The sequence below is a fragment of the Eublepharis macularius genome, chromosome 1, assembly GCF_028583425.1.
Source record: "Eublepharis macularius isolate TG4126 chromosome 1, MPM_Emac_v1.0, whole genome shotgun sequence".
NCBI lineage: Eukaryota > Metazoa > Chordata > Lepidosauria > Squamata > Eublepharidae > Eublepharis > Eublepharis macularius.
Window position 1 is genome coordinate 178,813,923 of NC_072790.1, and position 26,953 is coordinate 178,840,875.

The following is a 26,953-nucleotide window of genomic DNA, read 5'->3' on the forward strand; positions in this document are numbered from 1 at the left end:
GGTGGGCAAATCATCCAGCCTATTACAGGCCACCATGGGGGAGAGGGGGAGTCAATTTTTTGTATTTCGATATGTCGATATAGCGTAAATCTCACTGCTAATTAAAAGGGGGCAGAAACACGCTATCATCAACAACAATGCAAGCAAATCTTCCGCCCCCTCTTCCGCTTCTGGTTCAGAATGTGAACTTCTGGAAGCGCAACAAAACGTGAAGAGACAAAACAAATTGCGAACATGCATCCTGATTGTGGGGTCGCATATAACGGAATCATGGCACGAAATTAGCGTGATAAGTGAACGTGTGGAAACGGCCGATAACAGCCAGTGAATGACAATAGCAGGTGTGATTGGATAGTGTGGGATATGCAGAGGGGTGGCGGGTGTGGACAGATTAGCATTGGTAATGAGACAGGAAGCCTGTGTGTTGATTCAGTCCAAGTGGATGCATTGTCTTGAGCTTCGTTACCAGTTGCAATTCAGCAGTCTCTCTTTCTAATCTCCCTTTGAAATTCCTCTGCTGGAGAACTGCTACTTTTAGGTGAGCAACTGAATGTCCTGGAAGGTTAAAATGTCCCCCCACTGGTTTTTGAATGTTTGGGTTCCTGATGTCAGACTTATATCCATTAATTCTTTGTTGAATGGACTGGCAAGTTTGTTCAATGTAGAGAGTGGAGGGGCATTGCTGACATGTGATGACAAAAATCACATTGGAAGAAGAGCAGGAATATGAACCCGAGATGGTATGGCTGATGTTGTTGGGTCCACTGTTGATGTTGCTCGGATTGATATGAGAGCAAAATGGGGAACTTGGTTTGTTGCAGGCCTTGGTACCAGTATCCATGTTAGTGTTAAGTAGTTTATCATTGTGGGTGAGTAGTTGTTAAAATAAAGATAAGTAAGTTAAAAGATAAGAGAATCTCTCCAAGATTAGTGGCTCCTGACTCTTTTCTTTGAAACTAAGGTACATGATCATGTACTCAATCACTGGGTTGCTTACTTTGCAGTGCAGAATTCACGAGTTCATGCACACACAAAGGATGCACTTTTCCTAAACAAACATTTATGGCATGAGATATTTCTGTCTAGGTAATTATGCAAACTATGTGTAGCTTGGTATGTACAGAGGCCTGTTTTGAAGCACCAAGGAATAAACAGGGGTCTGTTATTCAAAGCAAAAACTGTGAACAGTGAAGATATGTTCTGAATTTTGATGATTTTGGGTTACATGAACCAATGGCCAGACTCACTATGAGGCAATATCGTGTGTTCATTTGAAAAACCAATTACAGGGAAGGAACCTGGAATTCCTTATGGGGGAGCCCTGCATTGCCTTCCTCTTTAACAATGGCAAATAGATCATGTGCCCCTTCATTCCCCCTCTCCCCCATATCAAGCAACTCTAGAACAGGAATAGAGAAGATAAAGAAACCAGCCACTCATTGCTAAGCTTTTTTAAGCCCTGGGACTTTAAAGACATCAGATTTCTATCCAGTTTGAGATTCACAGGGCAAATGATAGACACCATCTAGTATCACAAACTCACAGCAGTAAGTATGATTAAGCCTCAAAGGTTTCAGCAGAAGAACCTGTACACAAAAGAAGTGCTTGAAATGGTCTCACATTCTGCTTAGAAAAAAAGATTTAATGGAGATGAGAAAGCACAGATATATTATCTACTAAAATAAAGTTAGTTTAAAAAGTACCTTTTAAATTTGTTTGCACCCTTTCTCCCCAATGCTGAAAGGAGTAAAAGGTACCTTTTGCTTTATTTTTATATTCCTTTTGAAGTAGTACAGCAAAATGTGGCTGTCACTGATAGAGTGGTGCTGTTAAACGAACTGCTGTAAATAGAAGAAAAGGCACGGGGGACTTTTTTTAGGCCAAATATTCAGTCAAGCACTTTAGAAAGCCTTGTTCTGATGGTCTGATCCATTTTTAATTAGCGGGAGTGCTAAGCATTCTTTGTCAAGCCTTGATAAAACTACAAATATGTACTGCAGAAGTATCACCTGAATGTAGCTAGCACATCTCTAGGTGTTACTACTATGTCTTCAAACTTTATGCTAATTGTACCATAACAGCTTACACTGTTGTTGTAGCAACTGGCAATTTTCTGAAGCTTAACTATGCCTCCAGCTATGGGGAGAACTTGAATCCATGCTGGTATTGTTCTGTAAAACCATGATCAAATGTGTTACTTTCTTGGACTAACAAGCAGTGCAAATGTAGTTTCTGATTGCATCTCAATGGCAGAACTTCCAAAAAGAACTAGAACAAACTACTCTAGAGAGTATAACCTAGTCAAAGAAAGACTTGAGAAACTCATGGTGGTACATCTCTTTTTGAACGAGTAACAGTTAGGATTCCTGCTGATCGCTGGGCGATCAGCAGGAAGGGACAAGCTCCTGGAGCTTGCCTGCCACCAGCAGGCACCTCAAGAGCATGCTCTGCATGCATGCTCCCTACTGGTGCAGCAATGTCACTTCCATAAGTGATGACATCACGCGGCCCATGGGAGCATTTGCATGCTTTGTTTGGGGATGATTTGGGCCCCTAACTGGCAGAAATGGCTCCTTGCGGAGCGCAGGAGTGCTTGCACAACTGGCGTGACGGCGTCACTTACAGAAGTGACATTGCCACGCAGTCAGCATGACGATGTCACTTCCAGAAGTAATGTCATCACGTTAATGCCAGAGCGCACATGTTCAAAGTTTGCACACAAGGATTAGAACAGAGCCAGCAGAAGGTAAGTGCCAGGTGGGAGGACAGAGGGACCTGGCAACCCTAGTAACAGTACCTCAGTTGCTGCAGTAAGAATCTTTCACCAGTTCCACTGAGCTGGATGGCTGCAAAGTGTGAACTATTCTTTTTTTAATTTTGGACTTGACTTCTGTGATTCATTTCCTTCTCATCTTGGGTCTCGACAAATTGACTTATCTTTGCAATCAGTTTCAGACTTTACAAAAAGAAAGCACTTCTGGGTTTTCAGCATCCATTATTAGTATTACTGTTAGTAATATTTTAAACCTTGTCTTCCTCTGAGTGACATATCTTGGATTCTCTAATTTTATCCTTGCTAACCAGAGTAACTCTGGTCCCTCCTGTATCCAATATTCTGTCCATTACACAGCAATTTCTTCTTCCTTGTTCTTTGAAAATTACAGTAGAAATACTAAAATGGAAGCCAAAGTTATTTATTTATTTATATTTTTATTTATTTATTGCATTTCTAATCCACTCTCCCCATGAACGGTTTCAGAGCAAAGCACAACACATAGTCCTGGTTAGATCACATGCTGCTGCATTCTGGACCAGCTGCAGCTTCTGGAGCAGGCCCAAGGGCAACCCAACATAGAGCAAGTTGAAGTAGTCCAACCTTGGAGGTGTTAATTGCATGGATCACTTCAGCTAGGTCGTGGGTTGAAAGGTGATGTGGCAGAGATGGAAGGACACTAACTTCGCAACTGCTGTGACCTGGGCCTCCATTAATAAGGGCGATGGGGAGCGATTTCGTCACTGGCTGCAGTAAGACAGGCATGCCAATCCTCCATCAGCTCATCCAACAAGCCATCAGAGGGCATTGGATCCCACAGAGCAGGCTGAAAACCAATTGGATCCATCAGACTCTGCAGGAAAGTATAAATCCACTTGCAGCCTACACGGGGGTGGGGGAAGCTGGCGTGCCCAGGTGGGCCTTCAGGACAAAATGGTTGGACCATGGCACAACTTCAATTATGTCCCAATCCATCTGTATCCCCATCCCAAAGATCAGATCCAGCATGGGGCCCACTTGGTGCATAGGAGCTGATAGAAATTGAGAGTCCTAGTGTTGCCATGGAAGACACTAGGTCCACAGCCTATTGGGAGGTGGCGTTGTCAGCATGGACACTGAAATCCCCCAAAACCAAACGCTTGGGGTACTCCAGGGCCCAGCCTGCCACCACCTCCAGCAGGTGCAGCAGGTAGCTGCTGGTGTACTAGATGGTTGGTACACCAGACAGATAGCCAAACTCACTTCAGCATCCAAAGCCAAGCCCACACAATCAATGCCAGAGATCACTGGGGTGGGGAGCAGCCTGAAAGAGAAAGACTCAAGAATAAGCAGCGTAACCCCTCCCCCTGTCCACTCTTCCAGGACTGGTGAAGCACCATGAAACCTGGTGGGGGGGCAGTTCTTTCAAGGCAACTGTCTCACCCTCCCTTACCGAGGTCTCAGTCAAACATTTCAGGTCCATGTCAATTGCTGCAAAATAATCATGCAGCGTTCTGCTTTTATTATTAATGGATCTGGCATTGCACAACACTAGTGCTGAAGAAAGTCTTATCTTCCTAATTCCACAATCAGCATATCTCAGGATGGAGCACAGGTTGGAAGGATACTGAGCCATACCATATCTCAGTGCCCTTCCCCCTTCCATGACCGGGCCCCACTGCCATACCTTCCCTGTCCCTGGATTACTAGAATTCCCAACTCCATGCTGGCCTCTTCACCAATAACCATTAATGCCACCCGTCACCTACTATATAAATTCATAACAATTCCTGCTAGCCACACCACACATTAATAACAATGATCCACCTTGTCTAAAACTCCACCGTCAATCTATGTATATAAAAGAGTCAACTCTACTTCCCCCAATATCCTGGTAAACCAGGTTGCAGCAAACACAATCGACAGTCAGCTGAACAATTAAGAGAGTCAGCAGAATGAACGCTGCCAGACACTAATCCTCAAACCCACCAAGGGATCTCCAGGAAGACCTCAATGTCAACAACAGCAGATAATGACAGGTGCTCGGTTATCGGCGCAGCAGCAACATGGATAGTCATTGAAGAGACAGTAGATGATAGTAAGTAAGCCAAGGACACTGGAGGTTTTGGGTTCACCAGTCAGATAAGATTCTCACATGGGAGTCTGGCAAGCCACAACCAGCAACACACACGAAGTACAAGGTGGAATATTCCCTCCTAATGTGGCAGCCAGCTGGTAATTTGGTAATTCGGTAGGGAGGGCAACTAAAATTTAACATAATCAGCAGGGGCAGCTACAAATGCTCCTGCATGTACCACCATCTTGCATGATTCATGTGTCTTCTTGCAATGTCCAGAGCTGCTCCATGTGATGCTGCAGAGTTGATAACCATTGCGCAGGTGATGATAGTATAGCTCATTTCCTGCCAAAATATAAGTTTCATCTTCTGAGGCCTTGCTTTGGGTGCCTCTGTGATCTGAGGCTAGATAGTTAGCAACCTGAGAAAGGGCCTTCCCAGTTTCGACTCTCTCTCTCTCAGTCAATGTCTTCTGCCAGTGGGTGAAGACTCTTCATTTGGCATACACCCAGTAACCTCCTATTGGCCTCCTCCCTGGCCATGTATGTGTATGTGTTTATACGTTGGTATGTTTTTACTGTAGTTACAAATGTATTTATAAATGTATGTTAAATGTAATATTGTTTTAATTAGCTGTTGGTGGTTTTAATTAGTTCACCACCCTGGGACCCTATTTTGGAATAGAAAAGTGGCATACAAATAATTTATAGTGAAGTGTACACAGGCTTCTTTTTTAAAAAAAATCATAAGATATGGAAGATTGCTTGGTCTTAAGAAGGGCAGAGCAAATAACTTAGGCTCTCCCTAGTCCAATCATGGCACAATAGATTTCTTGAGCAGCATCTCACCCAACACATGCATCATGATGTATCACTTTTAAATCTAAGGAAATTCAAAACAAGTTGTTATACAGCATGGGCTCTGCTATTCAGCACAAAAAAAGTTTGAAGTTTTATTTGCTATGTACAAGTTCTTGGCCTTGCCTAAAATAGTTCCCCGGATTGTTGGTCAAGTTTTTCAACCATGAGAAACTTTTAAAGAACTCTAGTTTGGCACAGTATGGCTATTTTTATGTCCCTCATAAATTAGAGGTGGCGACTGAATTATTAATTCTGAATGTTTCCACTTTGCACAGTAAGCAAATAAAATAAAATGTGCAACTGTTAGAAAGTGAGATTGCTGTTTATTTCCATACACTTGTCTTCTGAGCCAAATGCAAAGATGGACTGACTACTCAAATAAGATGTTCTCAGCCTTCATTTTTCTGATGAGATGTGATACCTCAGAGGTAGCTGATAGCTTGTTCTATTTGCACTCTGCACACTTCTTAAAGCAGCAGCAGAAGCCCTCTGTAATTGCTGGATTTTGCTAAGAGTTTGATCATCTTGATGGATGAAAGGTGCAGTAGAAATGGCAGGTAATTACTACTTCACGGTTAATAAAGTTGGAAAATGTAGGTAGTCAAATGATTCAGAAAGGTGAGGCCTCAAGTTAGGATTTTGAACTTATATGGAGATATGAACTCCCAGTACACCTAACTGTACAAGCTTGTTGACTACATGTTAACCTTACATATCATGCACGTATGGTAAATGTTGTTCAGTCAGGGATGGAAAGTTTTGTTATAGAGTAGTGGAGAGTCTAGAAAAATGTATTATTTGTTAGGCAAAGCTGCAAAGAATGTGGAGCTAAAGCTGAAAATGGCAGTCTTGCGTCAACTGCCTTTCATCTCTGCAACATTTAGTTCAGCTTGTCAATGTCCTGGTATAATAATACTTTCTCCATTCTGCTATTTGCAAGCAATGATAGGGAAATGTACATTGTAATGATGGGAGAGTGGGACTTGATACAATAGTATCAATGAGTCCATATTCTTTGTAATGTTTACTTATGCACTTAGATGTCATACAAGACTGTTGTTTCTTGCCTGAGCCAGGAAACAATTGTTCATAGTTTCATTTATTCAGGAGTGCTGCTTTGGTGCTGCTGTAGATTGCAGTCTACTAAAGAGAGATGTGAGAGACTGAATAGTAGTGGCCTCAGAGTGCCACAGACTTTGTGGAGGCTGCATACATTTGGTGCATACAGGGGACTAATGCAAATAGTTCCATTAGGTCCACAAAGTGGAAAATATGGTTGCCAAGGCAGCCTTCAACACCTTTCTTGATGCCTGCCAGGTGTTTTTAGAAAGTGGGTAAGGCTAGGTGGGGGTTTTTCCCAGAAAGGTTTCTGACAGGCCATTGGAAAACTTGTGCACATAGGCTTATGCAGATTCTTCAGCAATAACTGCCACCACACCACAAGGGTTTTCACTATTTCTGTGTGTTCATTTTAAAAGGTATCCTGTTAAATAAAGTTTCTGCCTCAAATGTTGTAGAGTTACTATTAGAGGTATGTATTAGAGATGGGCACGAACCAGGAAAATTCCGAACTGTGCAGTTTGTGGTTCATCACGTTTCACAAACCACGAACCACAAACTTTCACAAACTTGCCCCAGTTTGCGAACCAATTCATTCGGTTCATAAAAACGTCACTTCTCTGTCAGCAGAAGGTCTGCAGTGAGCCCATCCTCCCCATTGCTAGGAAACTGATTGATTGACACTAGGCTGTCTGCAGTAACTAACCGAAATATGAACCAAATGAATTGGGCTAAAATTCATCACAGTTCGTGAGAAATGAGCTCCCACGAACCGCTGGTTCACGAACCAGCCTGGTTCATTTTGAACTTCGGTTCATATTGCAGTTGTCACTGGTTGACAGTTTAAAAAATTAACTTTCCATTGAAAACTCTCCATTTGCCATGATTCCTTGTTGTGGCCTTTTAAGCAAAATAATGAACAAGATAGACAGTTTTTCCATTATTTCATTTGTGGGACGTTTTCAGGGGATGCAGAAGGCTGGAGTCATTTTTCTAACAAATATCACCAAAATTCCAGCATACTCTATCCATCAAAGAACCCCCCAAAGTTTCAAGCAAATTGGACAATGGGACATAGGGAAAGAAAACTCTCCACCCCATAAAGGACGGGGGTGAGTGAGAACGGCTGCTCTTTGAAGTTTGAGATTGTCTTGGAGTGCTCTGTGCTCCTCTGATTGGCAGGGAGAAATGTCATTGTCCAGGTAATCAGCACAATCAAAGAAAAACATGTGTTCATGCTACATGGCTGGTAAGCATCAAAATGTGCAAAAAACTATAGGTTTTTTTTCCAGGGAAGAGGTTTTGTTATTCCCAAGCAACTTGTATTTGTGTTATGTTCTGGACAATCAAGGTAATGACTTGAAACAGTAATTTCTATGTATATTTTCAGCTTCAGCTTGGGAATTTTATTATGCAATACCTCTATGCTGACAGGAAGAATAGTGATTCATTTTAAATGTGGTGCTGGAAGAGAATTTTGTGGATACCATAGACAGCCAAAAAGACAAATAAGTGGGCTCCTAATAAAATCAAGCCTGACACTGAGGCTATCGTATTTGGTCACATCATGAGAAGACAAGATTCTATGGAAAAGCCAATAATGAGTGATTCCGCACACGTTGTATAATGCACTTCCAATCCTCTTTATAGATAATTTGGAACGGATTTTTTTGTGTGCGGAACAAAAAATCCACCTCAAACGATTGATAAAGTGCACTGAAAGTGCATTATACAACGTGTGCAGAATCAGCAAATGTTAGGAAAAGTGGAAGGTAATAGGAAAAGAGGAAGGCCTAAAACAAGATGGCTTGAATCAATAAAAGAAGCCATGTCTTCCAGTTTGTAAGATCTGATCAAGTTTGTTAATGACAGGACATTTTGGAGGTCTTTCATTTATAGGATCACCATAGCTTGGAGGCGACTTGATGGCACATAACACATATGCATAATCTCACTTTCAGTACTTGGCTCTGCTTCTTGCAGCAGCCGTTTTGTGATTGCTCCCACCACCCTTTGTCAGAATTCCTATGGCACCTGCAGGCTCGAAAAGGTTGGGGACCTCAGTTCTACAGTGAAATGTATTCATTTTTTATTTATTATTTATTTAGATTTCTATTCCACCCTCCCCACGAAGGACTCAGGGAAGATTACAGCATATTAAAACACATTAAAGTTAATTTAGTCAGTTAAAACCATAAGAGATTAATTTTAAAAAATACATATAAAAATAGAAAAAATATATATTCAGATGGCGGCAATCAATAACAGCAGTCACAACTCGACACGATATGGTGGTGGACAACTTTAGTAGGGAGGGGTTCAGATTTTATTCGTCTCCATTTTTCAGCTGGTGGAAGCCAAGCCTGAACTCAACCATATGCCTGGCGGAACATCTCTGTCTTACAGGTCCAGCGAAATGATAGCACATCCTACTGGGCCTTGGTCTCAGTAGAAAGAGAATTCCACCAGGCTGGGGCCAGGACCGAGAATGCCCTGGCTCTGGTTGAGGCCAGGCAGGCCTCCTTGGGGCCAGGGACCACCAATAGATGTTTCTCTCCTGATCAGAGCATCCTCTGGGGCACATATGGGGAGAGGCGGTCTCATAGATACACTGGTCCCAGTCCGCATAGGGCTTTATAGGTTAGTACCAAAACCTTGAATCTGATCCAGTACTCCACTGGCAGCCAAAGCAGCTGGCGCAATATAGGTGTTATATGCGCTCCAGTTGGTGCTCCTACAATAACATGCGCTGCTACATTTTGAACCAGCTGTAGTTTCCAGGTCAGGCTCAAGGGAAGCCCCATGTAGAGCGAGTTACAGTCCAGCCTAGAGATGACCGTTGCCTGGATCACTGTAGTTAAGTCACTGATTGAGAGGTATGGGACAAGCTGCCTGGTCTGTCGCATGCGGAAAAAAGAGGGCCTGGCAACCGCTGCAACCTGAACCTCCATTTTCAAGGAGGCATCCAGAATCACCCTCAAACTCCTCATTGATGACACTGGCGTAAGCAGCACCCTGTCGAGGGTCAGGAGTCAGAGTCCGGCACCTAACCCCCCCGCAACTCAAATACAGGACCTCTGTCTTCGTAGGATTTAATTTCAGTCAACTCTGTTTCAACCACCCAGTCACGGCATCAAAGGCACGCTCCAGAACGGCATCAAAGGCATGCTCCAAGCGCCATTCTGTCCTCAACCATGGAGAAAGGAGACCAGCCACTGCAAGGCTGTTGGGAGTTGGCAAGTCCTAAATTCCAGTCATTATAGGGTTAACACATTTGTTTGGGTCCTGTGAGACCTAACCTGGAAGTGTAACCTTGGCTTAGAGTCAATCCTGGTTAGGAGCCATAAAACGGTTAATTACCAGCAAGCAGGTGTGAGACGCTGAAGCAGATGCAGACACACAGCCCTGCTACTGTATAGCCTCATTACTTTTCGTTATCTATTAGATAGCTACTTGTATGATTTGACTTATTCATTGATTTACCTAATTTACTGATACAGATAAAGACATCTTTCCATAAACAAACGGCTCTTCTTTCCATGCCTCTACACTTTTATCCCGCAAAGGCAACCCCACGTATCCCCACGTCGTTGAGGCGGTAGGTCAGAAGTTCGTGATTGACTGTATCAAACGCTGCTGACAAATCCAGTAAAATCGGCAGCGCCAATCCACCTCGATCCAGGTGTCTGCGGAGATAATCTGTGAGGGCGAACAGCAATGTCTCCATCCCATGCCCCAGGCGGAATCTGGACTGGAAGGAATCTATGGCTGAGATTTCATTCAGGAACCCCTGCAGCTGTTCCACCACCACCTGCTTAATCACCTTACCCAGGAACAGGTGTTTTGAAACTGGGCGGTAACTGGCCGGGTCAGTGGGGTCCAAAGATGGCTTCTTTAAGAGAGGCTTCACCACAACTTCCTTTAGCACCCCAGGGAAAACTCCAGAGCTCAGGGATAAGTTGACAATGGCCTCCAAGTGACTCCGTACTCCACTGGCACTGGCCTTTACCAGCCATGACGGACACGGGTCCAGGAGGCACGTGGTGGGTCTCACCGCTCACAGGGTCCTGTCAATCCCATCATCGTCGAGTGGACCGAAATGTTCAAATGTTGGCCCAGAAGATGGCCAAGGGGTCTCTAGTTCACATACTGTATCAACTGTAGCTAGCAAATTGTGGTGGAGAGACAAGATTTTATCAGCAAAGAAGCTTCCCAAAGCCTCACAGCTTATATCTGAATTCAAAATCTGATGATCTCCATCTGTCAAGGAGGTCAATGAACAAACCACATTAAACAATTTTGCTGGGTGTGAGCTAGCTGACATGATAGAGGCTACATTGAACTCCTTCACAGCCTTCACCATCACCTCATAGGATTTCATAAGCATCCTAAAAGATGATCTTGTTATTCGTCGCCACACTCACTCAAGCTGTCTTAGCTCCTGCTTCTTCCGGCGTAGCTTTTCTGTATACCACGGAGCCCGTCGGACCCAAGGGCAAAGAGGGCGACAGGGAGCAATCTCGCTGATGGCTTCGGAGAGCCGGCCTTGCCAGTCCTCCACCAGCTCATCCAATGAACCGCTGTGGAGCATCGGATCCTGCAGAGCATTCTGGAAGCCAATCAGATCCATGAGTCTCCGTGGGTGAGCATAAATCAGCTCACCTCCCTTGTGAGGGTGGCGGCAGATCCAGCCAAGTGGTCTGACCATGGCATGGCTTCTACCTCTTCCAGCACCACATGTATCCCCATCCCGAAAATCAAATCTAGCGTGTGGCCCGCTTGATGTATAGAAGCTGATACAACTTGGGAGAGTCCCAGTGCTGCCATGGTTGACACTAAGTCCACAGCCTGCATAGAGGTGGCATCGTCGACGAGGACACTGAAATCCCCCAGCATGTACACATGAAAACTACCTACATTAAATTCTAGAATAGTAGTCCTATTAGTCTGCCCCAGCCAAAACAAAAAAGAGATTTTTTTGCATCTTGGAATAATCAATTTATTGTGGTGTGACCTTTAGTGTCCCAGATGCATGAGTTTTATGTTCGTTGACACAGATCTTTCTCCTGATCTACATACTCATATTGCCAAACTACAGAATGGTGGCTGAGATAGTGGTGTTAGTACAAAGCCTATTTAGTCTGCTGCAGCAAAAATAAACAGAAATCATGGTACAACTCAATTTTTTGTGGACTACAGCCCACAAGAGGGAGTGATAATTTTTTCATTATGCTGTTATTTTATGTCGGAGTATGAAAAACAAACAAACAAAAAACAGCAGGATTAAGGAGCCATGAAATGCAGGAAGCACAAAGAAAAATATAGTTACCTGAAATAAACACATAATCAAGAAAAATATAGAAACAATTCACTAGTTATCCTAAGCTAGTTAACACCTGTAATGGGTGGGAAGTCTCAAGTTTTGCTAAGATAGTTATCACCTACAATGAGTAAGAAATCCCAAGTCTCTATACAAGCCGGAGGAGGAGATAGTGTGAAATCTCTTGACAAATTGCAATTTAGCAGTTTCACAGTGTCGTCTCCTTTCTTGCTCTTTTTATTGAAGAAAAAAGTGGAGTGGATCCTACTTCTGTCCTACTACTCCACTGAGCAATGTTTGTCTGTCTACTTACTTAAGTACTTATTACAATATTTATTTACCACCTTTCTTTTGGCTCAAGTTTGAAGCCTTTCTCCAATCTAAGGAGACTTGCTCCTTAGAGGAAGTCCACTGGAAGAAGAGCCACTTAAGTCAGAGGAAGGCTCTGGTGGAACGCGGCTTGGAAGACTGATGGATTCACCCCAGTGAATGAGAAGACTAACAAATTCTCCTGTCTATGACTACTGTAGTTTTTAACATCAGATTTTTGTCTCTTTATTCATTTATGTTTGTTGTATTTATTTATTTATTTATTCAATTTATATACCGCCCATCCCAGGGGCTCTGGGCGGTGCAGAGATCAGAAGGGCATTGTTGACACTTGATGACATATGTCACATTGGAGGACAGTTAAGTGGATGCAACCAAGATGGTATAGCTGATGTTGAAATTCAAAACCTTGAGCCTGGTAACTGTTGGGTAGCCAGTGAAGTCACTGAAAAATGAGAGAGAAAATAATCAAACTGCGGCATTCTGCACCAACTGGAGCATCCAAGCTGACTTTCAAGGGAGACCTATGTAAAGTACATCCCAATAGTCAAGTACTGATGGTAGTATAACCATAGATCTGTGTGGTTAGGTCAGCTGTGTCAAGGTAGGGGGGCATCTTCCAAGGTAGACAAAGTTTGCAGAAGGCTTTTTTTTGCAGCTGCATTAACTTGCTTTTTTAGCTGCTGCACTGGATCCAGTATAACCCCGAGGCTCTTAACAGACTCTGCAAGGGTCAGCTGAACCCCACGGAAAATAGGGAGCACAATGTCCTTCAATATCTCTGCCTTCCCAACCAGCATCACTTTCATCTTGTCTGGGTTCAGTGTCAGTTTGTTCACTTTCAGCCATTTGACCACAGCTGTCAGACATTGATTTAAGACCTCCACTGCATCACCAGAGGATTTGGATAAAGAGATAAAGAGCTGGGTGTCAACCATATATTGATGGCATACAATTCCATAGCTATGAATTATTTCTCCTAAAGCATTCATGAATAACATGGGGGATAAAATTGCACCCTTTGAACCCTATAAGATAATTTTGACACTGAAGATAGTTTGTCTCCAACAGCAACTCTTGGAATCCGCTCCTTGAGAAATGATGACTTGAACCAGACCAGGGCACATCCCTTGATACCTACTTTTGTTTCTAAGAGCATCAACTGTACAATATGATCTACTGTGTCAAAGGCTGCAGATATATCCAAGAGGGACAACAAACAAGAATGCCTTTTTGCCTATATTTAAGATGGAAGTCATCTACTAAAGCTACCAGAGCTATCTCCATCCCATAGCCTGGCCTGAAACCAGGCAGAAAAAGGTACAGAAAGTTATCCAAGAAGTTCTGGAGTTGGTCAACTACTGCTCTCTCAATCACTTTGCCTAGAAAGGGCAGATTAGAGACTGGGAGATAACTAGCCACATCATATTTGTCTAGGGATGGTTTTTTAAGTTTATGGGCAGATAACCACTTCTTTGAGTGGCTTAGGAAAGGCACCTTGGGGAAGTAACTGATTATGATAGACATTAAAGGCTCATTTATGTAGTATTCACATGATTTTAGCAATCAAGCTGAGCAAGCATCCTGTCAACAATTAGGGGCCTTCACAGATGCTAAGATCCTGTCAATATCCTTCACTGTAACTAGGTCAAAATTGTCCTTAATGGATCAAACAGTGTATTAAGCATTTCTTCCACCTCACCTATATTACAGCTGCCATCAATATCAGAGCATATTAATGCTATTTTGTCAGCAAAAAAACTTTGCAGAAGTGTCACAGTTGATTGTCTATTCTGGAGTCAGTAAAGGTTCGGATTTAGGAGTCAGAGGATGTTAAGATATCTTAAATAATTGGCGTCATGTCTGAGCCCCATCCATGCCAATTTTGATTCTGTTGTGCTGAACACAGTGTATCTGGCTATAGCTCAATGTCACTTTGCTAGTATCATAACTATTCTTTTCTCAGGCTTTCACAGGTGTTTATCTGTTGAACTGTAACAGCTTCCAGTGTTTATGACCTTATGTTCATTCCCAGACAGTGCTGTGTCTTGCTTCCTAGTAAGTCAACATGATATATGTGAAACGTTCTCACACAAAGAGAGCGCTGAAGTATTGTTTACAGTTGGGAGGGGGGAGAAAGTAGTAAACTAGAATGTTAAAAGAGAAGTTTCTCTCACATGATGTCAACTTCTACTCGTGCTGCTTAGATGTCTGCCTTGCTTCTAAGTAGTCCTATGGGCCTGTATATGGAAGTGATCTGATTTCTGAATAAAATCCTTTTGACTAAGTACTTGTGTCTTACTGCAAATGGTCCAGAGATCTGTCTGCTGTATCCTATCATCCATAGCCTGACAATCAGGATGGTCATGAACCAGTTGATACAATGGTTGCAAAGAGATAACGTTTCTTGGCTGTTGACTCCACTGCTTCTAAGGTCTTCCAGTGGGCTCCATAGCACTCTATCTGCTTCAATGCGAGTTTCAGTCCTTTAAGTCACTCAGCTCTGTGGTGAACCACAGATCATTAGTGATGATACGTCCCTTGGTCTGGAGCAATGTTATGAATCTGTTTACCTGCAGCCATTTTAGGTGAAGTGAAAGCAACTATGTGGTGTGGGTCAATCCATCACCAGCACTGTGCCTGACACAGAGCAAACACACACTATGCAGCTATCCTAACAACTGTGCCTATGTGCAGTGTAGCTCATGGAGGTAGATTGCACACTGAATAGTGCAAACTGTATGGGTCAGTTTGGGTCAGTTGTGCAGTTGGACATTGTACAGTGTGCAACTTTAGCTATGGATTTGCATGAATGCTGACATAGCTTCAGATGCTTTATCTGCAATGGGCCAATAGAATACAAAACAGATAGATAGCCCTTGAATGCTGCTAGAATAATGTCTACATAATGACCGCATATGCTGAGTGCACTGAAAATTAAGCATAATGTACAAAAATGCAAGCAGTGTTATCTAAAATGAAATATGACAGGAGAGAAAGAAGCTGCAATATTACTAGCAACTATGACTGTTTAATTCAGAAGAACATTTGAAAAGCTCTTTGTGAGATGAAGCTAGGCAGCGCAGGTTGGTTGAGTCTTGGAGTCAGAGACCTACAAGGTTAGTATGTGCCCTGTTGATGTATTAAGGATTTACATTATTCATTAGAAGACAGTCCTTCCTGTCTGTCTGTAGCATGGGACTTGGAACAAAAAGGTGATAGTTGCAATGTTGCTATTGGCCAAAACAGGCCAACACAGTTTATTTCAAATGTTTTTGTGTGCCTTGAAGCTGCTTAAAAAGATGAAAAATATACCTGTACAAAAGTCAATAATAGCCAAACCAAAATCAATAAAATTCAGCAGAAATGATATAACGTCATTTTCAGGTTCTTCATAGCCTTATTGAAATAGGTCAGTTTTGCACCATTTCCAGAAAGCCATTGGAGAATAGTTATGGCACTCTAAAGCTTGGCCTAATTATGGTGAAGACTACACCCTGGTTGCAAATATCCTTGTCCTGCATTGTGCAGGCACACAGAGCAGGCACAGCCTGCAGGCAGCAAACAGTGGTAGTGCTTGTTTGGAATAGGCAGACTTGGAGGAATGTGGGCCCGAAGCGTGAAAGACTTTTAAAAGGTAAAAACTTCAGAAAGTGCAGTCTGCAGAACAGTAATATATAGCTCAATATCAGAAGGCTTATGGTTGTGAACTTTAATATTATTGTACAGTCATGAGATTGCTGGACTCCCTTGAAACCACCTAGCCCATATCTGTGATTTGTAAATTTTGAAGCATGGTTCTCTACCCCTGTCACATAGCACCTCTCATTTATGTAGCAAACAAACAGCAGAGATTAAGGAGCCTGCACCATCTTTGTAGGACATAAAAGACGATGAATAAAAAACTCAGATGGCTCAAAGAAGTGAGCTATGACATAGCTGTATAACCTCCATTCTCCCCCGCCCCCGCCCCGCCTTACAAGCTCTGCTCATTAGCAAGTCTGACCTCGAGGAAGACTGCTCAGAAAACTCCCAAGATTATGTACTCATGCTAAGAAGTCAAAAGATATTTTGAGAAAATAACTTTTTTGATTCAGTCAGACTCAGATTTTATCATTCAAAAGAATGAATTAGTGGTACTTCAGTCGACAGAAGTTCCATGTAGGAAAGAAATGTATCCAGATGACTCGAGCAGCAACTGCACATTCAAATACTGTCACAACAAAAGGGACACTCTCACATGACTTCAAATGATATAGTAATACACCTTTTTATAAAAGTTTATCTTTATGCTGGAAATTGTAACTTTGAAAAAGTCCCTAAAGAGGCTGAAGAGTTGAAATACAGTTATAACTTGCAGTCAAAGCTCTGCTCTGCTTGCCGTTATTATAAAGATGTAACTTCAACTGTGCAACTGTTTGTGCAACTCGATATAAAGTGAATTTAGCATCATGATGCCAAAGCAGCTCACCCTGACAAAGCTTATGGAGCCCTAAGATATATCTGGAAGATCAATACAGCTCGTGGCTCAACAGTTTTCTAAACCCAAAGGCAGTTTATAAATCTTAGTCATTTCACCCAGCCTAATCTTCAGACTTGCTGCATTAGCACAAGTGTTTATTGTTGGTCATATTTCTTTTCTGAATGTGTGGGGAAAGAGGAAGAACTTGCAACGTATGACCCCTAACCCAGACCCTAACCCAGACCCCTAACCCTAACCCAGACCCTGCCGTCCACAGATTCTAAATCACTGAGCAAGAGTAACTCCACTCTCCTTCCAGTATTCTTTCCTGACCCTGAGTGTGGCTTTGGGAAGTGCATAATTTATTTGACACTTTTCTTGCCAGCCATTTTCCTTGGGCAAAATTTGACCAGAGGAAGTATGCAAGGAAATGGGAGAACACTTTTCTCGCTTCTGTGTTCGGGTCTCATTTTGTGAGTTCAGCCACCTTCAAGAGAGACTAGGCTGACAAAGTTTCAAGGATTTGGGGGTGGGTGATTTTGCATGATTATGGAAACTAGCTATGAGAGTTCAATTCTAGAGATGGGCACGAACAGCAATACGAACAAAAAAAAGCCACAAACAGCCCAATCTGCAGTTCGCGAACAGGCTGTTTGTGAGGCCCCATTCTAAACAAACAGGTGGTCGTGGCAAGCCTTGTTCATTGCTGTTCGTCGAGCCAGACAGTCTGGCACCTGCAATCAATTCCCTTGGCAATTTAGGCAGGGATTGTCTGAACTCCTGCTGTTGCCCTGGAAACCCCAATCTAAAGCCCAATTTAGCTTGATAGGCAGGTCTTCCTTTCAAGTGTGGAGCTCCAAATTTGTTACAACAAGGGAGCAAAGACCAGGGGGGAGGGGGGCTCCCAGCTCTGACTTTGCAGACAGTGGAGAGGGAGAGAGACAGTTGCTGTTGGCATTTTGATAGAGTGCATTGGAGCTTGAATTTTCTTTGTGTGCGGTGGGATAGGGATCTACCCCTTCAAGTTCCAGGGCTGCTGCCAGGCTCTGGGGCCAAGCTATTATTTATTATTGGTATCTTTCCTGGTGCCTGCTCAGGTCAGGTTTCGGAGTGATGCAGTAGGGATCTTGACTTGGATGATAGCTGGAGGAGAGCCTGCTGCCCCCCACGAACATGTTTGTGAACAGGGCCATGTTCGTGGTTGTTCGTGAGTCCCTGTTCGTGGATGGCAATGAACAATGAACATCATGTTCAGTTTTTTTTTCCTGTTCGTGCCCATCTCTATTCAATTCTCCAGTTGGTGAACTTCAAGGGTAATTCTAGAACTTCCTTTCTCAGGGTATAGACTCCAAATGCTGTCTGCTCCAATACAGATTGCCTGTTTGGGAGATGTTCTTTTCCTCCCTCACTGCTGAGATGTTTATGAGAGATGAGGAGTGAAGAACCTTTCTTTCTGGCTAAATTATTGGTGGCTGAAATTCAATAGTCAGAATCTTAGCTGATGGGAAAATTCCACGGGCAGTGGCTTCTTTCTAGGGGCCTTCTTGCATTTCAGAGTTTTAACATTTGCATGATTGTTCAGGCTGGGACAACCTCATGCAATATTAAAATGTTTATGCAAGTCCCAGCAGCAGGAGCATGGGAGGAAGGAGTACAATTTCAGGAGGGAATTGCACTGTGCTTCAAAGTTGGCCTCTAAGCCAGCTCCTGATTAATCACTGCAATAAATCCCACAGTAGTTAGCTCAGCTTGCTGCTGTAGCAAACCTGCCCTTTGCCACACATTTAGAAACTTCTTTAGTATGTCAGTGCATCAATCATGGCAGAAGACGAGTTTTCATTTTAAGGAAGTTTGTTTCCCCTTTTGATGTAATCTTTTGTGACAGTGCAAGAGTATTCCAGCTGCATTCCAGGGCTCTTTTGCACAGAGGAATACTGACTCATACTTTCTTGCCTTCTGCTTTTATGTGAAAAGGAAGAACTCGTACATCTCCCCTGTGGAAAAATTCATGAGTAGCTTCCCAATCCAGAGCTCACAATCTCCTCAGGAGAGTTCCTCCTTTGCAATAGACCTATGAAAAGAGGAAGCTTACTCACTTTTCCTTTCTCATCTGCCATGTTTTGCAATGTGAGACAAAGCCCTTAGATGACAGAGACCTGGTCTGTACATTTGAAAACCTGCACAAAGTGGCCTCATCATTGCAGATACATGTGAGAAATAATATGTGAGCAGGGCTTTTTTTCTGGGAAAAGAGGTGGTGGAACTCAGTGGGTTGTCCTCAGAGAAAATGGTCACATGGCTGGTGGCCTTGCCCCCTGATCTCCAGACAGAGGCGAGTTGAGATTGCCCTCTGCGCCACTCAGCGGCGCAGAGGGCAATCTCAACTCCCCTCTGTCTGGAGATCAGGGGGCGGGGCCACCAACCATGTGACCATTTTCAAGAGGTTCCCCCGCGTTCCCCCTGAAAAAAAAGCCCTGTATGTGAGCCAGGAGAAGAAGCATAACAGTAGATCCCTGGGGAGACCTTGCTTGTGAGATTCCTCCCAGCTCTTTTGAAGGAAAGAAAATGGGTTAATGGGTTTTTGGAGAATTGAGTTTTTATACAGATAATGTCACTTCCCCTATGCAAAATCACACCAAGTGGTTGGTACAGTTCATTGATAGTTGAGATCTGAGCATTATAAGCAATCAAGGTAAGAATCTCTACTTTGTTATATATCACTTCACAAGTTAGAGTTGCCACCCAATTCCAGCAGAACCAAACTTCTGAGGTGGATTTGGAAGCACGTGCTCAGACAAAACACCTGCAGAATTTCAAGGCTAATGAAATTTCTGATTGTATGTGGGCATCTGACAACGTAGACTCCTAAACCACTGCTAAGCAAGATGTCAAGCACACAAGAAAATAAAAATTCAGACAAGGAATTTTGAATAAAATCCAAATTAGTGATATTTCCCAGGGAGCAGTGGTGGTGATTCTGCACACAGAGCCCATTTTATCAGTGCTCATAAGCAAGGAAGCACGGAAGCCAAAATAAACATTTTGGATGAACAGAATGGCCAGATGACATACAGGGTTAGTTACAGATTTTGAGCAGCCCTGGGCAGATATTGCTCAACCCCACCCCCCATACCCACTACTAGGCTCCCCTCCTTGCCCTCCCAGCCACAAGCCCCCACTTGCCTGTATGTCCTTCCTTTGCCTACTCACAAGCTCTCCCACCACCTGCTGCTACCTGTACTGCCTGCACACCCTTTCCCAGATGGTGGTGGGTGCACTAGGAGTGCCACTTCCATGGCCACTAGGAATTCCAATGCTTTGGGCACCACCCACATGCCCTTCTTCAGCAGTGCCAGGCAGAATATGCAGCTGGGGTGACAAAGTACTCCCAAGCAGGCAGCAAAAGGGTATGAATGCAGGCATCAGAGGAGATGCATAAGTAGGCAGTCAGCAGCAGTGGGTTCCACCAGAAGCCATGGGCCCTGGCAGCTGCCCCACCTTGCTGTGTGCTGATGCTGGCCCTGCTGTCATATTCTTCCAGTTATTCAGCAACACGTTTCAATATATTTGACCCTAATGCTAGTTTTCCTACTACATAAAACTGCAGCGGAATAAATTATCTGATATACAAGTAACTCCATTTAACAGTCGCCCCTCTAGATAATAGCTTAATTTATTTGTATTCCAAGCAGAGGTCTGGACAATATAATTGCTATGTATAAGCAAATAATCTGGAACTCATACGAGTCTTGTCTCAACATTAGTTATTTTTATAATGGTTTTTTTTCCTAGTTAACTCTTGAATTAAACATCTTAACATGCATGATTCATTAAAGATTTAGGCCACAAATAAAGCATGCCTGAAAAATTTATTTGGTATGCTCAGTGTGATGAGCATACTCAGTCAATGTCTCTGTATGCAAAACCAATGTGGGTGTTAGAGGCTGCACATTAGTAGAAAGCACTTTCTACCTATTAGTAGATGCCCTTTGGGTGTATCATGGATGAGTAAGAATGCAATAAAAACACACGTTTAAAGGATATGACCAAGCACTGAACAACTCAAAATAAATTACACATGGCTAAGTGATTTCCCACTCTGTCTTAGCACTCTAATGATATTCCATGTTGTGAGAGAGAAGGACCACAAAATCTACACATGGGCCCGCTTGCCCCTCCCCTCAACTGAGTTTAAAAGGATCTGGGGGTGTGGTTGTAGTGGGCAGTGCAGCTCCCTCCCCCCTCCATTGGCTAGAATCTGATAAAAAGGCAGGGCCATCTGGGAGGAAGGAGGACTGACTGCAAGGAAAGAAGGCTGCCAAGGGCAGGGAAAGAAAGACTTATTTGCAGGCATCTTGCTCAAAGGAAGAGTAGAGACAGCTCTCAAGGAGGTGAAAGGCACTGGGATGGAGATGGTGAGGAGCAGGCAGCAGAGAGCAGGGCCGGATCAATGGGAGGGGTGGGGGGGTAGTCTGCCCCCAACACCGTCAAAGAGAGGGTGCCAGGCACAGCTGCCAGCCACCGGGAGTGCACGGGCGGCTGAGCAGAGGGCTGGGAGTCTGCCCACGCCATTCACCTGCCCTGAGGGCAAGGGGGGCATGGCAAGCCTGCCGCCCCGTCAGTGTGCTGCCCATGTGGCAAGCCACCTGCCCTGGTGCACCACGGAGCTAGCGGCAGCAGCACAGGTGGTTGGGAGGCCGCCCGTGCCATTCGCCTGCCCAACTGAGGGGACGGCCAGCTTGCTGCATGCCCCCTGTCCTGTGGGGCAAATGAATGGTGTGGGCGGCCTCCCAGCCACCCACGCTGCTGCTGCCAGCTCCATGGCATACCGGGCAGCTGGCTTGCCGCATGGCCAGTGTGCTCTGCCCTGTGTGATGACATCACAGAAATGATGTTATCACATAGTGCCAGGCGTGCCGGACTTGGGTTGCCCTGGGCACCAGCAACCCTTGATCCAGCCCTAGCAGAGAGCAATGCCAGGTAGAGCTGCTTCCTACGTGAGCTGGGGCCAGAAACCAAACCTAGGGAACAGACTGCAGAGTCAAATTAAAGCACTCTTTAGCTGTGTGTGAAAGGGAATACAGGGCTCACAGCAGCTGGTGATGAGGTTGGGTAAAGGGGGGAACTGTGTGTGATGGGTGCCCCTGCCCCTGAGGTGTCACTGAATCCAAATGTGACATATGGGTCAGGCACTAAAAGCTGCCACAAGCTAGATCACGGCCATTCTACATTCTCACTCCTAGTTGTAAGCCAGGGCTGCTGGAAGTACTTGGTTGGAACAATTTGAGCAAGCAGCTGTTACCTCATCCTGTAATTGTAACCTCATTCTGAATGAGATTAAGGATAATTGATGCTTTATTTCAGGGACAGTCAACTCACAACACATTTTCTAGACTTCCAAGAGCATGCATCACTTTCCAATTGTATAAAGCATCCATAAAACTGAACCACAGAGTCAAATACTTTATACATTCCTAAAGTTATATGAAAGTAGCCATGTTTCTCCAATGTTGTACAAAGCTATGGGATATCTTTCTCCAAAGGCATGTAAAGATGGTGTAGCGGTTAAGAAACTGCGGTGAATTGAGAATTCCTTGGTTTAAATCCCTTATATAAACTCTGTTGCTGACTTTAAGCAGGTCACTATCTTTCAGCAAAAGCCTTCTGTATCTGTAGGCTTGCCAGCCCCTCGTCCCCACCTGCCATTCCCAATGAGGATCACTTCCACCTTGTCTGGGTTCAATTTCAATTTGTTTGCTTTCAGCCATTTGACCACAGCTATCAGGAAGCAATCCAAGCTTTCTTCTGCATCCTGTGATGATTTAACTAGTGAGATATAGAGGTGGGTGTCATCTGCATATTAGTGGCATCAAATTCCAAAACTACATATGAACTGAACATAGAGTTTATTCTCGAGCCATAAGTTTCTGCTTCTTCAAGTTCTTCTGAGATATCTTCTTCTTCTGAGCAACTTCTTCTTCTGGCTTGGGAACAATCTGCTCCTTCTTCATGAGGATCATCTCAATGTGGCAAGGAGAACTCAGATAGGGATTGATGCGACCATGAGCCCTGTAGGTTCATCTCCGCATTTTGGGAGCCTTGTTGACCAGAATGTGCTCAATTACTCAGCATTGCTCTCAGCATTCTTGAACATATACAGGAGGAACTCAGCACTCTTCTTTGGCCAGCACCCTTGGGTCCAGCCCCATTGCTTGGCCTGAGCACATCTGCCAACCCCACCATTGTAATGACAAAAGGGAACACACTGTTTCTTCAATGTCATAGCTTTCAAATATTTGGTGGCCTTCCAAATGTGCATACCCTTCGTAGCTTGGGCTGCCTCATGTGTATTTTTGAAGTGGACTCGAAGGTTGGAGCCCCTTGACTTGCATGACTTTGTGGGGTTCTCTGGATCAAATGAATAGCAAACCATTTTCAGAGATTAACTGAAGGGAATTGCTACCACCAGGAAAAGCCATAGCTACATATGAGTTCTCCTAAAGGCTTTACACAGAGGTTGAAAATATGGGGGCTAAGATTGTGCCCTGGAACTCCGCAAGATAATTCCCACTCTAGGGATAGCTGGTCTCTGACAGCGACCCTTTGAGTCCATCCCATGACAACTGATTTAAAGCAGTCCAAAGTACATCAATAAGATAGCATGGTTTACTGTGTCAAAAGCTGTAGATAGAGCCAGAAGAAACAATAACAAAGCATGGCCTTTGTCTAAATTTAGGTGGAGAGATCATCCACTAAAGCCACCAGAGCTGTCTCTGTCCCATGGCCTTGCCTGAATCCAGACTGAAAAGGCTCCAAAGCACCAGAGTTATCCAAAAAGTCCTGGAATTGGTCAGCGACTGCTCTCTCAATCATTTTGCCTAAAAAGGACTGATTAGAGACTGGGCAATAATTGGCCATGCCATTTTTGTCGAGATTTTTAATGTTTTTTAATTAGCAGCTGAATAACCACCTGGCTGGGTGAAGGTGTCCTGAGTTGGTGACCAATTTATAATAGACGTCAAGGGCTCATTTATGCGGTCCTTACTTGATTTTAACAGCCAAGATGGGCAAGGAACCAATGCACAAATAGTGACCTGCACAGATGCCAGGATTAGGGGTGTGCACTGAGAAAATTTCCATTTCAGTTTTGCTTCCAGGGGGGTTGTGAATTATTCCTTTCCATTACTGGTTCATTCCAGCTGGGGCAGTGCTGGCTTGGATCTGATCTGAGTTTTCTTTATTTTCATGAGTTTCACCCTATTGTGCATGCGTTGAACACACATGCACAAACGCTGTTCTTTTCAAGGAGGATGGGGAAATGAGGCCCTGGGGCATGTTTTTGCATGCAATGGCACCAAAATTGCACCGAATGTGTTGACCCATTGAGTTTGAGAGCACACAACAATGTGGTTTATGGACCCTGAGGAATGCTTGGGGAAGGCATGCATCAAGGACAGTGTTGGGCAGCTGTGCATGCATGCTAGCACACATTGTTCTTTTCTTGGGGGGGAGTTGGGGATGTGAGGCTCTATTTGCACTTAACCAAAAACCACAGTGTCCAATAACCCATCGATCCAATGAGTTTCTCCTGAAATATATGAAAACTCACACAACAATGGACTCCAAAGAAAGTGAGTGTTGGCAGGTGAACATAATGACGGGAAACTTAATAGCAAAGCAGAGTCAGTATGGCATGCAAGCAGTAGAATACTCCACTGCCAACTTACACAGTGCAGCGAATTTTTTTAAAAAATTACCTTTGAGATGTATTGTTATGCTATGTTTCCCTGTGCTTCCCTGTGATGATATATGTTTCCTTGTAGTTTCATTCCCATGATGAGGGGTGAATCCTTCTCACCCTAATCTACTTGGCAGGAGCCCAGGTATCCCTTTTGAGATATGCCTCCAGCTTTTCCTTGCATTGTGTGTAAAAACACACGGAAAGGGATGGTGATAGTGACACTGGTGCTGACGGCACCATGTCGTCTGCTGTTCCCTCCCCAGAGCAAAGTAAACCTTTTGAGATTTGATCCCTATGAGCCACTCAATGCCAAATGGTATTGCTCAGGAAGTGCTGAAGAAAAAAGTACACACCACGCACATCTCCTTCCCACCAATGGAGTTAACACTAAGGACCCCGTCTCTCCCTGTGGATCCAATTGGTTGCATTTGAGTGTAGGCAGACTTCCTTAACAAGATGCTGCTGGATGGCCCACCACTAACTGGCCTGCCTGCGTGGCTACTATGCAGGTAAGAACTGAAACAAAACACAAAACTTTTCAGGAGAGGGGAGTAGTTACATCCTCCTTTCCTAAATTTGTTCCGCCATTCTGGGAGTCACTTTAATGAGCCGAACCACTTATTTGTATGTGTATTTTCAGTTCTCTGTTTTTCATTATGCACACCTCTAGCCTGGATCCTATCAAGATCATAATTATGTTAATCTAGCATAATTTTTTGTGAATCAGACTCCCTTCTTCAGATGCATGTGCAACACTTTACACAAACAAAATTCATGTGCATTTTTCATTACATATGCCTCTGAAGAAGTGAAGTCAGACTCCTATGTTGAAATAAACGTTATTTACGATTTTAAACATTTTCTTTTATATTTCCAAACATACAACCAATAAACTTTTAAAACTATCATAACAATATTTTTTTAACTACAGTAACTTTACAGATTGTAAGTAGACATTTCTAAGAAAAGTTTCTGTAAACTTGATTAATCTTAAAAGTGCCATTTGATTTCTGTTTTAATGTTTATTAAAATCTGTTTTTAATTAATCAAATCTATGTTTTAGGAGCTATTGTAGTTGTTTACCTTGTAAAGAGATTCCTTCTGTGAGCCTGTACTGACAATGCACACACATATGAACAGCACCTGTACTAGCCTAAAATCAAAATCCAAAACCAAACTTTACTGGGACCAGCTACAATGACAGAACAGTATTCCCAAGCTTTGTCATTTGCCAGAACTGCTCTTCGGGCTAGGGGTGTGTGTGTGTGTGTGTGCGTGTGTGTACTTTTCCAAAAGAATATATGTATATATGACACATAAATACATCATCAATTTATATATATATATATATATATATATATATATATATATATATATATAAAAAATTGATGTATATATAATACATACATACAATACATATGCATGTATTGATGATATAAAAATTTATATATATATAAAAATTGATGATGTATTTATGTGTTAGTTTTAATGGTTTTAAGATGAGATTTTCATTTGTATGTTTTAATTTGTTAGCTGCCTTGAGGGCAGAAAGGAGGGATAAAAATCTTGGTAATTAATAAACATATATAAAAAGATATTCCAGGCCATGATTGTAAAGGCCTTCCCTCACAGCATTTCTGTGCTGACTACTGGGGCTAGCAGATATACCTTGGTGCTTTTAATGTAGGTTGCAATACAAGATGGGAGGCAGGGGATTGGTATTTCTACACTGGAATTACAAAGGCCAGCCATCTTTCTTGAATATGTAGGTTGTCAGACCGTTTATTGTTCACTGCAGTCCACCTATATTTAACACAATTTCCACAAGAACTACTATTCCAGTACTCATTCTTCACTGTAAGTCACTCAGACTCACAGAATAATTCAAGCCCTTGTGCCTGCTCTGCCTTGCTTTCTGCCTTTCTTGTGGTGCCAAATGCAAACCCTCTTTGTATGATGCTGCTGCTACTACCACCTGTCTGCCTTTCTTCCAGTTTCAAATGGAAACTTCTATGGACATTCTCCCCAACTCCAGAACAAGAAACACAATCTATGTAGATAGTTTCAGGGGGGTAGCCATGTGCAAGCATTTGTGTCATTTTGGTTGACCTTACTAAAGGTATTACATGGATTTTGTTTCTTTGATTTTGTATGGTCCAGTACAGCATTTTACAACTCTGTTTTGCACTACTGCCCTCCTCTCATTGGGCCCATTATGTTAGTCCTTCCTACCATATAATTCTGCAGGCCATTCTTGGGGTGCCAAATAGCAGTCTGAGAAAGCCATTCAAGTATTTGAAGAAGAATGTGGTCATGTTGCTTTTCAATTTTCTCCTCTCTAGACTAAGTGTG

At 43.3% G+C, this 26,953-nt stretch overlaps 1 protein-coding gene and 1 pseudogene across 1 annotated transcript in view; both read right to left on the reverse strand.

Moving 5' to 3' along the window:
• ALK (ALK receptor tyrosine kinase) overlaps positions 1–26,953 on the reverse strand; it is a 941,973-nt gene that overhangs the window by 809,122 nt on the left and 105,898 nt on the right. The window lies entirely within an intron of this gene.
• LOC129331546 (60S ribosomal protein L17-like) lies at positions 22,767–23,293 on the reverse strand (annotated as a pseudogene).